Source organism: Danio aesculapii, chromosome 14 (assembly GCF_903798145.1).
Source record: "Danio aesculapii chromosome 14, fDanAes4.1, whole genome shotgun sequence".
Classification (NCBI taxonomy): Eukaryota; Metazoa; Chordata; class Actinopteri; order Cypriniformes; family Danionidae; genus Danio; species Danio aesculapii.
Window position 1 is genome coordinate 43,473,146 of NC_079448.1, and position 7,665 is coordinate 43,480,810.

Consider the following 7,665-nt stretch of genomic DNA (forward strand, 5'->3'; position numbering starts at 1 on the left):
GTGTTATTACCATTACTTGATGGCATTTAGCCAACATTAGCATTAATTAAATTAATCGATGCAGTTTTTCTTACAGTAATGCTTGAATGGAAATGAAACTTGGAATTTTTCTAAAAGTTTTAAATGTTTTATTTTTTACATTTGTCTGGAAATAACTTCTTAAGATTGTGTTATCATGCTAATGCAGGCAAAATAACATGTTAATGAAAAAAAAAATTATATTTGAATCTAAATTATTAAAATAATCAAATAATTTAAATTTGAATACTATTTTGTTTTGTGCAAGCATCCATCATTGCTTATACTAAAATGTTTTTTTTTAATAGAACACATATGAGTACACCACCTAGACATATTTAAAGAGTGCAAAGCAATCAAACAAATGTGAAATAAAAACCTGGGTAGCAAAGAATTCTGGCCCAGATTTGGCATAAATCTGGTACAACAGGCATTCACCAGCTCTGGAATATAGCATGTGGGCCAAACATGGCCCTGGTTTGACAGAGGTGGCACTGTCTTTAAGGCGGCACACAATACTTGGGCCAGATGAAAAATGTAGTATTTAGCCCAGATGTTAATAATTTATATGTGGGTCATGTAAGTTTGGCCTATCTCGACCCATATTTGAAATACATTTTTATTATTTTCAAATAAAGAAAAAAAAACATTTCTAATCAGGTCGCTTTGAGAAAAAGCACGCCTATAGCATGTCTAAAGATTCATTAGTTTATCAATTTCATTGCAGTCATGACACACCAACATATCTGGACCAGTTCAGGCCCAGTTATGGGTTATTAACTTGGCTGATACTTGGCCCAGATTTGGTCCATGTTGGCCCTTGTCTGGAAGCCAGATTTGGTCCAGTCATGTACCGTAATTCACTGCAGCATGTGGGCCAAGCAAAAGCTGATTCTGTGGGTCAGAGCTGGGCCAGAGATATTTTGCTATGTGGGACACTGCTGGCAATATTTGTGGATGAAAATAAAGAGGTGGGGAGGTGGGTAATAAGTGTTGCGAGCAAAAGTGAAGAACTTGGGGGGTTGGCTGAGTTTGTTCTGAGTTATTAATTACGGTTTATAAATTATAAATAGGGGTGGCACGGTGACTCAGTGGTTAACACTGTCAACTCACAGCAAGAAGGTCGCTAGTTCGAGTCCTGGCTGGACCAGTTGGCATTTCTGTGTGGAGTCTGAATGTTCTCCCTGTGCTGGTGTGGGTTTCCTATGGGTGCTCCGGTTTCCCCCATAGTGCAAAGACATGCACTATAGGTGAATTGGATGAACTAAATTGCCCATAGTATATGAGTGTGTGTATGAATGTGAGAGTGTATGGGTGTTTCCCAGTACTGGGTTGCAGATGGAAGGGCATTTTCTGTATAAAACATTTGCTGGAATAGTTGGCGGTTCATTCCATTGTGGCGACCCCTTATAAATAAGGGACTAAGCTAAAGTAAAATAAATGAATGAAAATTATAAATAGATGTCCATTGTTGTTTTGTTTGTTATTTACTACTTTAAATCATGTAATATGTTTCTTCAGAACCTTGGACAGCTCCAACCATGACATTAATCACATAGCAAATACATAATAAGCTATAATTAACAGTTATTCAGTAAATTTGTTCAGCGAGGACAACCTTATTCTCTCTCTCAATTATAAACCATGAATGAAAGAAAGAAATTTGTCAAGAGGTCTGGAATAAATTCATAAAAAAGTCTGGAATAAATTCTCATTGGGCAAAAATCCTTGAAATCCTTTTGTTAGTTTTTGAATTGTATGTATATTGTCATGAAAAATATTGAAAAGTTTATATACTGCACTTTAAAACCCAAAAGGTTAAGGTAACTCAAACCATTTGAGGAAACCGATTGCAACAAACCATTTAAGTTAAAAAACTAATCCTAATGAGTACTGTGAACTTAATCCATTTGAGTAAATGAAGCATTTTGAACATCGTAAAACCCAATAAACAAAGAGAACTCAAACCAACTGAGTACTGTAAAACCCAATAAGTTAAGGTAACTCAAACCATTCAAGGAAACCGATTATAACAAACCATATGAGTTAAAAAAACTAATCTAAATGATTACTGTGAACTTACTCCATTTAAGTTGAAGTAATGAGGTATTTAATTAACCCATTACGTTCAACACTGAGTTCAAAACTCTTTTCAAATGAGTAGAATTAACTTTCAGTCAATTTTGAGTTAACTACACTCATTTTATTTGATAAAGTTTACTGTTGGGTTTTACAGTGTGCAAAAAGTAAATTAAGCGTTTCTTTTTTCTTTATTACAAGTTGTGTTTCTCTTTTCGTGTAATGATCTACTACAGCTTATTGTAGTGCGATAACACGTCCTTAATTCGAAATAATTTTTTCTGTTTAAAAGTAAATCATATTTAAATGGCAAAAGTTCCTGTGGGGACGAAAGTGACATTGTTATTTATGCCAATAGACAAACCTCTTTCTTCACTTCCCACATTAGAGTTTGCAGTATTTGGATTCAGATGTTGTAAGAAATTAATGCATATTGCCAATAATAACAAAAAATATTCAAAGATTGTAGGAAATGTTAACATTTTTCATTGTTGGATTGCTTTTGAAACATTGGATGGAGCTGGAATTTAAAATGAAAATGCTGTTTAATATTTTTTGCAAAAATAAAGGACAAAATATGTTTGCAGTTAATATTAACAAGGTCATATCAGATATATTTAAAATAAACAAGATTAAGCCAGCAAATCTATCAAATGTTGTGTTACTTTTGTCCCTGCTCATGGGGTCAATGTGCAACTTTTGTTTTACATTGACACAGAATAACACCTGCTTTTGATAGACCACCCTTATGAGTCAGTAACCACAGCAAAAATATATTTCTGCTAAAAACATTATCTTTTATAATTAATGTATTTATTTATTTACCTTTCATGACTTGGATGCTTTGAAAGAAACAAGAAATCACAAAGATAACTAAGTATTTATTTCAAACGGCTTTCTATCTTTAAATCTATCCTTTGATTTGCAATGTATATAAGATGATACAGATGTGATATTGTTTAAATTTGTTTCTCCATTTTGTCTTTCTGTCAGGGGAAATGTCCCATTTTCAATGTTCAAAACACTCCGCAGGAAAATAAAATCACCAACAGAGGTCGCTGCGAGATACACTGTTGTTTACTCGGTCGTTCGCTGCTACTTTACTTCAGCCCTGAGAAGCTGAACCAGGACCAGAGGAGAGCATTATTATCAACATTTATCAAACTCAGGACACATCGTTACAGGGTTTAAGGTAGTCATATAATTTTTTTTATGCGTATGTATGATATAACATATTGATATTGTTTTGGGTCGAATTTCAAAGGGTCGTGTCATGATGAAACAAATGCAATATTCGCACATATAGGTGCACACTATGCTACAACACATTAGAAACGAATAATATTAAACTGAACATTTACACTTGCAACAGTTGCCCTATATTTGCAAAATAATACATGAAATACATGCTTTTCGCTTAAAATGAGCCTAAAATCTTACATTATTAGCCAAAACGTTTTTTCACAGACATATGAAAATAGTCTTTACTTGTACCTGTCAATTTGTAGATTTCAGGCTTCTCCTCAAGTGTTTTTCCCCCATTCAAGTGGAAGGAAACGTCTAAAATACACTTTTATAGCACTTTATCAATTTGTGTCTGTATTTCAGTTAGGCTGCAGTGCATATATTCAGTCAATATTTTTTTATATTTCAGCAGCACTTACATATACCAAACGTAAGCTGTGTTTACATCTGTATTCTGAAGGTTTTACAGAGGAACATGTTTACACTTATAATAACATTTTATTCTATGTGACAAAGCTGAAAAAAAAGTCTGTTCTCAATATTTGAATTCTGAAGTCACAAAATCCTATTGGTAAAAACATTTGACTCTGTGTTGAAAAATGAAACTAGAATTTTTACCTGATATCATGCAGTGTTGCAGAAATGCATGCAAATTAGCACATATTTATCTAAATTAAGTGCATAATTAAACATAACATATATCAAAACTTGGAATAAATATACATCAAATATATCACATATCAAATAGGCATGGGACGATAACAAGGTACTGCATACAGGGGTTTGGAAAAGTCAAGGTTTTGAAACCGCCAAAATTTTCTGTTATACCATTCGTAAGGTATGAGAACGATTTTAATTTACGTTTTTTTTGGTTTGTTTGCTTTTTAGGACATAAAATTGAAAAAAAAAAAATCTGTGTCTTCGAAACAAATGAAGACAGCTGAAGCCAATAATTCATTTGAATTATTTAGCCTGACATGTTTACTGCTCCACAATATTTAAAATGTTTTTTAAAATAAAATATATTGTGTTCAAAGTGGAAAAAAGTTTTAGTTTTTTACCCAGATATTTAAAAAGAATATATTTTAGAGCAGTAATCGCAATACTGTGAAACCATGATATTTTTATCCAAGGTTATCATAACATCAGAATCTTATACCAGCCCACGCCTAATATCAAAATGCGCCACCATACAGCCTATTATTAATATTATAATTATTATTACTATTATTATTATTATTATTATTATTATTATTATTATTGTTATTATGACTGAGAAAAGCTGCATGTTCTGGCCAGTTTGTTATTTGCCTAGAAAATGACAGTAGGCACCAGTTTTTAAAGTAAAACTACCAGATTCCTATTTTTTTTCTAATGATATATGGTGTAATAAATTTGTACATTAAAATTAGTATTTATTCATATTTCTTTATTCTAAATCTTTAGGAAATATTTTTGGTACATCAAAAAGTGTAGTTATGACGACCATCCAACAAGCTAATCTAGCTTACAAAAGTGTCTAAAATATATAACTGTAAAAAGGTCCACTTTTGGAGAAAAAAGAACCACCACTTTCACCAGGCTGGCTACGGGCCTGATCTGTTGCTCCTGTTTTTATATGTGTAACAGATTTTACTGATACTCTGACCACAGAAATGTCACCGGTATTAATTTCAGAAATCTGGCCACCTGCTATAAACTGAGATATAAGTGTAGTTGCATTAATTTAAACCAGGGTGACTGAATTTGTACGAACAGCAGTCCGGCAGAAATGTGTGATACTATGAGGATCAGAGTTAACAGTAGGGGTCGCACGAACACTATTCCTCATTTGGCGCTAAAGCACGATGCTAATATGTCGTCTGACATCGTCATTAGCCAGATGATTTTATTTACAGCTTATGATGTTAAAGTTTGCATTATTTTCTATCAGACTGGTCAGATAATATATATATAGCGTCCAGTACTCCACCTGCCATTATATAATAATGCGCGTGTTAAAGACACAGAATGCGTGTCTTTCAGTTTGAATCGAGTTCATCAGGAAATACTATGATCTCTTCACATACTGAGAGTAACAAATGGCAACAGACTGAGGCACGAAAAACGCTTGGTTCCACTGGGGCTCGAACCCAGGACCTTCTGCGTGTAAAGCAGACGTGATAACCACTACACTATGGAACCGCATGAGTACCATAAGGTCGTGCGTGCTAGACAAAACATAGCTAACAGACAAAACACCAGAGTCAACCTGTATTTGTTTCGTAAACACATCTAAACAGAATAGGCCAGGTTTAACTGCATGTAAGGTTTGTTCTTTAATCGTGTCTTTGTTTTCTTATGGCTGACACTTCCGTCAGTCTGACGTGTGCATCACAGCTCGCGCGTTCAGCGGGTCACAGCGCCATGCGGAGCCCAGAATCAGCCTGACCCAAGACAACTTTACTGTGTGAATTGCATTGATTTGTGATTTCTACTCATCCTTGGTTGTAATCTTTAATAGTGACGTACGAGAAGCTCAGTCCACCTATTTAAATGACCACAATTTTGCGTGAAACGACCGTAAAATGCCATTAGGCTGTGACAATAAATAAATGAATATTTTCCAGTGATTTTTCATAGTAGTGTTATATTTGCATGGCCAGTGGTAGCACTTGATCTGTCTGTCTGTCTGTCTGTCTGTCTGTCTGTCTGTCTATCTATCTATCTATCTATCTATCTATCTATCTATCTATCTATCTATCTATCTATCTATCTATCTATCTATCTATCTATCTATCTATCTATCTATCTATCAATAATAATAATAATGTCAATCAATTCAATAATTGCTTTATTGGCATAACAAATGTTACAAATGTATCGCCAAACATTTATAAAGTTTACATAAAAAATAAAAGAACATACATATATAATAAAAAACACAGTAAACAGTAGTGGTAGTAGTAGTAAAAAACATAAAACAAAAGAAAACATATATACATATAATAATTAAATAAAAAAATAATAATATATATTATTCAATAAATCATATTATTATTCAATATATCATATCATTCATATCATAATATTTATTTATAACAATAAAAATAATAGATCAGAATAAACTACATTTAACATTTTAGGATAAAACGGTAATAAAAAAATAATAATCAGCATATTTACGATGATTCAATTATAATCATCTAGATGTGTGTGTGTGTGTGTGTGTGCGCGTGTCTGTCAATCTCTGTCTAATGTCTGTCTGTCTTTCTGTCTGTCTGTTTGTTTCTGTCTGTTTTGTTTGTCTATATAACGTCTCTGTCTATCTGTCTATTTGTTTCTGTCCGTCTATCTAATGTCTCTCTGTTTGTCTGTCAGTCTCTCTGTCTTTTTGTCTCTCTCAATCTAATGTCTGACTGTCTGTCTCTGTCTTAAGTCTGACTGACGGTCTGTCTATATAATGTTTTTATTTGTCTATCTGTTTGTTTCGGTCTTTTTCTATCTATATAATGTCTGCCTGTCTATCTCTTTATTTGTTTTTGTCTGTCTATCTAATGTCTCTCTATTTGTCTGCCAGTCTCTGTCCTTTTGTCTGTCTTTAATGTCTGACTGTGTCTTTCTGTCAGTCTCTCTGTCTGTGTTTTTGTCTATGTCTGCAATGTCTGTCTTTTTGTCTGTCTGTTTATTTGTCTCAAATGTCTGACTGTCTATCTGTCTGTCTTTTTGTCTCTGTCTGTAATGTATGTCTGTCAGTCTCTGTCTGTCTTTTTGTCTGTCTGTATATCTGTCTCTGTCTAGTGTCTGTCAGTCTCTTTGTCTTCTTTTTGTCTCTGTCTGTTTATGTATATAATGTCTCTGTCTGTCTCTTTATTTGTTTTTTCTGTCTTTTTGTCTGTCTCTATATAGTGTCTGACTGTCTGTTAATCTCTCTGTATTTTTATCTGTCTATATCTAATATATAATGTCTATATGTAATTTTGTCAGTCTCTATCTAATGTCTGACTGTCTCTCTTTTTGTGTATGTCTATAATGTCAGTCTGTCAGTCTTTCTGTCTGTCTTTTTGTCTGTCTGTCTGTCTGTCTGTCTGTCTGTCTGTATGTCTGTGTGTAATGTCAGTCTGTCTGTGTCTTTTTGTCTGTCTGTCTATGTTTTGTCTGTATCTATTTGTTTCTGTCTGTTTTTTCTATATAATGTCTCTGTCTGTCTTTTTGTCTGTCTATCTGTCTGTTAATCTCTCTGTCTGTATTTTTGTCTGTCTATCTGTCTCTATCTAATGTCTGACTGTCTCTCTGTCTGTATTTTTGTGTCTGTCTATAATGTCTGTCTGTCAGTCTTTTTGT

General features: G+C 33.5%; 1 non-coding gene across 1 annotated transcript; it reads right to left on the bottom strand.

Annotated features, from left to right (window-relative positions):
- Nucleotides 1-5,453: 5,453 nt before the first annotated feature.
- trnav-uac (transfer RNA valine (anticodon UAC)) lies at nt 5,454-5,526 on the bottom strand. Its single transcript has one exon. It is a non-coding gene; the product is annotated as a tRNA-Val (tRNA).
- Nucleotides 5,527-7,665: the final 2,139 nt, after the last annotated feature.